The 8,140-nt window shown below is 40.4% G+C and overlaps 1 pseudogene; it reads left to right on the top strand.

Annotated features, from left to right (window-relative positions):
* Positions 1 to 7,629: 7,629 nt before the first annotated feature.
* Positions 7,630 to 7,758, top strand: LOC119256502 (U4 spliceosomal RNA; annotated as a pseudogene).
* The last annotated feature ends 382 nt before the right edge of the window (positions 7,759 to 8,140 follow it).

Below are 8,140 nucleotides of genomic sequence, written 5' to 3'. Positions count from 1 at the left end.
AACTGAAGCACAAACTCCTTAGCAAAAATGACAAGAGCAATACAACACCAATACCAAAAGTAAGAATGCTTTGAGCTAACATCAATACTAAGGCAGGGCAAAGGGGCGGGAAGAGGAAGAAATGGTTTGAACCAGTATAGGTAAATATCAGAGAGCAGACACCAGCACACAAAGGATCTAAAACACAGGAATTCAAAAAAAACTCCCATGGTAATCACTAACAAAAATTCAGAACAGACACCCACAGACAAAGAAGGAAAGAAACTGACAGAAATAATGTTTTTATTTTCTGACTTGTTTATTTTTTGAGGACTTCCTGGGGGTACTCCACCAATGAGGCGCAGACCCATAACCAAGTTAGCACCTCAGGTTCCAGTTCTCCCAGTCCCAGCCCTTCCCATCCTATTGGTTCATGGTCTCAAGCAGTCTCCCTCACCAGGAGTCACCACTTTGTAGTCCTCTTTCACAGCATTAACTGCAAAATATCCAAGGCTATAATATTTGGCAAAATCAGTATGTCAGTGGATAGTTTTAGAAAGTAGTATCCTAAGAATTTCTAGTTAACTATTAATGTGGTGTTAAGATGATTCCTGGTAAACCAAGCAAACCAGAATTTTTAAGTACCATTTTGTCACTCTACATAAAGTCTAAGCGAAGATGAACACTAACTGTCCAGTACTCACTCTTCAGTCTCCAAACTTGTATGTCATTCATAAGTTTCCAAATGAAATATAATGACGCATTACATTTCACAAAGCACTTTCACAAATGTATATGACTGAATCCTCACAATAACTCTGTGAGCTAAGTAAGGTAACATGATCATTTCTATTTTACAGATGGGGATATAACCTCAGAGAGTATAAAAGACCTATATAAGGTTACTCAGATATTTGATTAAAGAGTTGAAATTACTAATTTTTCATCTAATTCACTGAATTTTCAGATTGTGTTCCATGAATTAGTAGTCCTATGAAAAAAATTTCAGGATATGGTGATTTTTTAGTTACAATAAAAATGCTATATAAATGCAGTGGCTGCATCCACTGCAGCATGAGTTCAATCCCCGGCCAGGGAGATAACACACATGGTGCAGCAGACTCCTGTCTCACCTGCTGCTCCCCACAGTATTTCAGTTAATATGCCTGTTCTGCTCCCAACTCTTTCTGATGAATCCTCTTCACCCCCCCATACCTGTGGCCTACACCCCAGCTCTTGTATGCATAAATAAATATTTTTTAAAAATCTCCTTAACTAAGTTTTCTACATTGTTTCTCATACTTATTTGACCACAGAGCCACTTTTTCCTAATAACTGCTAACATGCATGGAACATCAGAAAACAGTGCCCTACATCAATCTGCCTCAGGAAAGGCAGGTAAAGCCAGATAAAGTGAGATTGAGGTCTCTGTGGAGCAGTATACCCCTCTGAGCAACCTCCATCCTTTCATCAAATATTTCTTCCACCAAATGCCCACTGCAAGAAGAAAGGAACTCTGGTGATGGGTTAAAGTGAACTATTAGGATGAGGCAATGGAACAATTCAAAATACACACACACACACACACACATACACACACGCAGAGGTACTTAGTATAAGATCAGGTATCTCCCCAAATGGCCCTAACTCAGTGTTCTTCAAAATGACGTTTACAGCATATGTGCACCAGAAGTATCCAGGAAATAGGGTGAACATAAATATTCATAGACTACATCCAGACTGGATAAAACATAATCTCTGGGAATAGGGCCCAGGAATCTGCATTTTAACGGGCTTACTGAATCTGCTACAAGTAGAATTTGAGAAGTGCATATCTTAGGCAGTCAGCAACAGATGTTAAGATACTTTTCCAATTAAATCAAAGTCACAAACCAAAATGAAAGTGCCCCAAGATGCATCCACATGCATCCAATAGTGGGGGCTATTTGGTTCCATGGTAAATAACCACATCTGAATAAGACCAACCTTCCTGGGGAAGACTCTTCCATGGTCTATAAGATCTCTTCATTAGGGAATTTTCCTGCTATTCCATCTAAGTAGCTTTCCTTAATTTGATCCTATTACTCCCATGCTTTATACAAAGCTAACTATAGCAGTTATCCTCTATAAACAAAAATGCTATATAAATGCCATTTCAGGCTCATGTTTCCATCCAATTACTCTCAAATGGCCACAACCCCCTACAAAATGAGGGTCAACCTAGCTTTACAAGGATAGCATCTTCATGCTTCAAATCTTGATTTGGATGAGTAGTGCCATCTTCAGAGTCAAGTGTTCAGCCATCAATAGTTCCATTCTTGCAAACAGATGGCATTCTCACAGCTCTTCAGCCACATTACAAAAACTGGGACTCTGAGGGCTGTTCAAGATGGAGGCACTTAAGGATATTGGAATGTGACCATAACTATCGCTTCAGTTATAAATGCTGTGATTTTCTGGCCTTGGGAAAGGGACCATGAACAGGATAACATCAGCATCATGATAATAAAACAGAATGAGTGAAAACAGCAGGAGAAATCTGGATTGCACATCAGGTAATACCTGCTGACCATCTAGATTATTAGGAATGGCAATAAGCTTCCAAGACTGGTGATAGGCATACTCTACAGGTCATTAAAAACAGAAACACGGTTTTCTTAAATTTCCTGCTCAGGCACAAGTGGGGAGACCAGATAATGTTCACAGATTTTAGAATAAAGATTTTATAAGTATTCAGAAGATTCAATTAGCAAACATTGTTCTTAGGAACAACAATAAAAACTCTTTGGAAGAACAAGTGATCCATTTAGAGAGCACTTAAAGACTATCAATTGATTTATCTTGATCTCAGAGTAAATGGGAAAGAAATCAGAGGATTGGTACACTTGAATAACTTTAAAAATTGTTTAAATCATATACACCCCCTCATTCATATACACATATGCACACAAGTGTGCATATGTGTGTATGTATGCGTAGCATTTCAAAGGTCATAACACCATAGAAATTTTAAAAATGGAATACTTGGCAAATCATTTCACCTAAAAATGCAGAAACAATCAATAGTAATCCAACCACAAAAAAATAATGCACTAAATCAGCTGTGAAATCATCTCTGAAACAGCCCACACATTTGTCATTTTGGGGTTACCTTTGTGTTGATCTGCCTAGATCCTGGGAGATTAAAAATGTAATCTTTTCAGAGTTTCAGTCAACAGAAAGGCTGTAGAGTATGGGCTCAAGAGAGCCCATAGATGGGAAAAGCCTGTAGAGTATGGGCTCAAGAGTCAGATTGCCTGGGTTCAAATCCCAACTAGACTGCTTACTATCTGTGTAAGCCTGGTCTATTTCTTAACCTTTCTAAGCCTCAGTCTTATGATATGTAAAATGTGATAACAATGATAGATATGCTATTGGTGCAAGTGAGTGCTAAATTAAAATGATTCATGCATAACATTAAATACAATGTCAAGCACCAAGTAGACGTTCAGTAAGTGATAGTTAAAACTGTCTTTCACATTAAAAATTTTAAGTAAATTATGGGACCCTTTACTCTCACTAATTCTCCGGAATGTCCCTGACCTTGTAAAATAACTTATGAGAAGTCATTCTGAAAAATAAAACAGACTCCTGGGAATCATAAGTTAAATGCTCCTTTTAATTTCTAAAACTTCAGTTTGTTTGGAAGCAAAGATGAGAATTACGTGTTACTTCTGAATCTTGAGAAGCAAAAAATAATAGAATGAAACAATAAGAACAAGATGTGTGTGATCTGAAGCAAAACTTCACCACCCTAAAAGTATCAGTCAGGGTTTAACCACCCAATACAAATTCTATATAGTTAATGGGCTCCTGCAAGGAAGGATGACGCTGAGTGCAGTACACAGACAGCGATGGACCACCCTCTAGGACCCTAAGTGGGAACAGAATTGAATTATGAAGAGTAACACAGTGTTGATTAATACAACCTTAGTGTGTTCTTTCAAGTATTCTAATTCCAGAGATACATTCCCTTTTCTTCCAGCACCTCCCATTCTAGAAGAACTTCCTATCTCTATTTCTTCAAATCTTAACTCTTCTTAATATTAGGAATTGCCTCTGTCCATAGCCATCCCAAGACATTCAGCTTAAAATGAGTTCTTCCTTGATCATTCACTCATGCATTCATGCACATATTCTATGCTGCCTCCCTGAGTTCCTGCGAATAAAACTGTGCTCACAGCTGATGGTGATATACACTTGCATGTAAACTCCCCTTTCTTTGCTAGGTTCTCTGTCTTCAACAAGTTAAAGGTCCAAACAAAGATAAGACAAAACAGCACAATGAAGAGATTTCAGGAAAAGGAGAAAATGCAGTGACAAGGACAAGCCAGTAAATGGCACCCCAGCCCATCTGCAAGAGATGATACTAGTGGAGAGGAATGCACACTTTGAGAGGAATTGCAATTTCATTGTTTGCTCAAATCTACCTCTCTGAGTAAATTCATGGCCACTGCTAGTTGAATGAAAATATAAATTAATAACATAGAACCTATTTAACTTTCATCTAGGAAAAGAAGCAAATCGGGTCCTGGCTCAAGGTTAAGAGGTCTTCTGGGAGGGGGTACTTGGCAAAATCTGGCCATAGCACCAATTTTAAACTGCATGTTAAATAAGCATAATGAAAGATACAAGCTGAGAGGGGAATAGCTGGCAGGATGTTATTTTTCTGAAATAGCATGTGAGTGGTGGCGGGGGAGAATGGAGCAGGGAGGCAGTAGGAAGGGAGCACAGCGCCCTCCTTCCCCTCTTATTCGTCAGGCTTCTGGTTCACTAAAACCCAATCGGACCCTTGTTTTCTTTCTGGGCCACTAATGAATGGCAGTAATTATCCATGCAGGGCTCTGTGTGAGTCATGAGGCAGTTCTGGCTCCCATCTCCTTGCAATTTTGAGCAATGTGTGTGTGTTTTTCACCATGACTATTGAGGGATGGAAAATAGATTACAATTACATTCCGGCTGGCTTTTGAAGACTTGATAGACAGCTGGAGAGAAACCTCTGCAGCTGCCAAGATGAGAGGGTGGCCAAGAAGTGGGCGTGGAGAGAGGAAGAAAGGTCCTGTCAGGAGAGTAGAAAACAGTATAAAATGGATTCAGTGTAGTCTCCAAAAAGTATGTTTTTAAAGTTCAGGGTTGCCAGAATTAAAAATGAATCTGAAGTCCAGGTGGCTGGTTACATGTCTGTAGGAAGTAGGTTCATTTCAGGGACATTTTGAGTGTTCAGGTCCAAAGAGGCCTGTTACACAGCAGCAAAATCAGACTTGAACCAACGCTGCCCTGAGGATGGCTACAGACCATCGCTCTCAGTCACAGAACTATGCGTATCTCCCATGGCATTTGGGATCATTTTTTCAGTTTACAGCTGACATATGGCTCCAAAGCATGAGAGAGTTCTATGTTCCTTCTAGCCCAGGTATGTATGTGGGACCTTTTTTAAAATTATGTATGTGCAAGGGAACTCTCTAGTATGCCATGCTTGCCACGAAGCCACTTATGTTCTCTACATATCCTACACTTCCCTGAGAGGGAAAGGTCCTAAACCTCATTTTACAGGAGAGGAAACAAGTTCAGAGTAGTCAAATGACTGGCTAAAGGATGTCAGGTGTCAGGGTAAGCAACCCAGGTTAGCTTCAGAATGAGTCTCCTACCTGCAGTGTAATGCTCGGTCCTCATCCGGCCACAGTACTCTGTGGTTCTCTGAAATATTATCTCACAGGGCATTGGAACTCATCAATATTTTCTCATTTCCTGTTATCAAGGATTAGTTGGCCAGAGTTGGGGCACAGGCATGTACAGATGAGGAGAAAACAGGAAAGGACAGTACATTAAGTATGGCTGCAGGAGATGGGCCCTGGTGAGACACTACATGTGGAGAATAGGGGGAAATCACAAGCAGGGCAGGTCTGCAGAAAGAATGGCAGAGCTGAGCTACAAAAAAAACCTAACCTATATAAGCTGCCTCAAGACCAGCTCTAACTCTGAGCTGATTTGCAACCCCATACATATGTATCCCAAATCACACAGTAATTCTCTCCCAAAAACTTGAAGACTTCAAAAAGTTAAGCAAAGGCATACTAGTTATGTTGCATGAGTGTCCACTGTGATTCATTTCCATAAAGTTACATCAAGGGAGGAGCTTTTGAAAATATGAAGGCTTTAGGTATATATTTAGATGGAGCTTGTCAATGACTCAAACAGCAGCAAACGAGTCTGGGTGGGTATCAGAAAATCAATGTGTAACATTTCATTCATTCCTTAGACTCTAGGAGTCCTCACAAATCTTCCTTAGTATGTTTGGGGTACGTCCTTAGAGAAGTACACGTTACCCTCCTATTCACAAAGATAGATAAGAAAATGATTAAAACAAGAGACATCATGCTTTGGAGAAGAAAGCCGATGTCTGATCTTTTTCTTGACACAGTAGAATATATGCAGGTTGTGGGTTGTAGGTCCAAAGGGCAGATGTGAAATTCCATTTAAGGCCTGATCAAAAGCTATTTATTCCTGTTTTGTTTCCAATTTCCTTTGGACAAGGACTGACAGATCTGGGTCACTAAAAACTAGTAGACAAAGTAGAAAGAAGGGAAAGACAAATACCACTTCGTTGCTAATATTGATCCTACAAACGAAATGCAATGTATCTATGGGATTTTATTCAATCATTCCTGTTACTGAAATGTCATGTCAAAGCAAAAGAGGCAAATGCAAATCAAAGCCCAATAATGTACCACTATATACCTACTAGGATGGCTATAATTCTTTAAAAATAGATCTGGAGGTGCCTCCCTGGTGGTACAAGATGGAGGGGCCTCCAGGGTGGCACTATGAAGCTATTGGCAGCCATTGCAGCACAAGTTCAATCCCTGGCCAGGGAGCTAACCCACACGATGCAGCAGACCTCTCCTGCCTCGCCCACTGCTCCCCTCAGCAGTGTATTTCAGTCAATCTGCCTGTTTTGTTCCCCACTCTGTCTCTGGTGAATCCTCTCACCACCCACACCTTTGGCCTACACCCCAACTCTTGTATGCAAAAATAAATCTTTGAAAAAAATGGATCTGGAGAAATTGGAACCCTCATACATTGCCAGTGAGAAAATAAAATGCTGTGCTTGTTGCCAAAAAATAGTTTGATGGTTCCTCAAAAGTTAAACACAGGATTACATGGGGGAAATTATATGGTGATGCACATGATTTCAAAGATGAAAAGAGGTTCCTTTTAAGAATATCAACTGCTATACAGATATAGCAGAGAGAGTGACTCTTGTCGAGTGGAGTTTGGACTGCATGGCCTTAAAGATAAACGATTCTGAAAGCGTCTAGGAGGGCATGTCCATTCCACTGTGGTCTCAGGTCCCTTTACCTCTTACAATCTTACTTTATACCTACACGTTCTTACTTTATACCTACACTCATTCTCATTTTCTGCTTAGTCTCTGTCGTTAATATGATGTGGTCCCTTCTAAAAGAACCAGTTTATCAGGGTATGGTTTGGTTAAATTTTGGTATTGCTTTTCGTGAAGGCTAGGGAGGGGAGGAAATGTGATAGTCCAATCAGGAAAGGTCTGTAGGAATATGAGAGGTGTCATCAACCATAAAACATAATTAAGATGGTAGCTTTGCGCAGTGGCAGTATCGTAGCCAATGAGGTTTATCCGAGGCGCGATTATTGCTAATTGAAAACATAATTAAGATGGTATTTCTAATACATCTAGAAGTAAATCCTTGAGAGATGGTGAGAAATGAAATGAACATGAGTATCTGTATCCAGCCCCCTTGAAATTTGAAGCACAGAGATCCACATGTACCCAGAACATTCCAAGAACTAAAGGCCCCTCTAAAATCAAGTAGAAGGCAGTATAATCCTTACACATGTCAACTGTGTGGGAGCTGAGGTTTTTGCATAGCCATTGACACAAATCCATGGAAAATACAATGTATACCCACCAGGTCCAGGGACAAGCCTTTGTGCATGGATGTGTGCATGTGTGTGTGTGTCTGTGAGGGGTGGGGGAGGAAGAAAGGGGGAGAAAGAGGGAAGAGGAGAGAAGGGAGCAGGGAGAGAGGGGGAGAGGCAGGGAGGGGAAGAGGGAGGAAGGGGGAGGGGGGAGAGAGGGAGAGAGAAG

The sequence above is a fragment of the Talpa occidentalis genome, unplaced genomic scaffold, assembly GCF_014898055.3.
Source record: "Talpa occidentalis isolate TD23 unplaced genomic scaffold, MPIMG_talOcc4v2.1 talOcc4.3, whole genome shotgun sequence".
Classification (NCBI taxonomy): domain Eukaryota; kingdom Metazoa; phylum Chordata; class Mammalia; order Eulipotyphla; family Talpidae; genus Talpa; species Talpa occidentalis.
The sequence above is the reverse complement of the archived record's forward strand: the minus strand, read 5'-3'. Positions and strand labels throughout refer to the sequence as shown.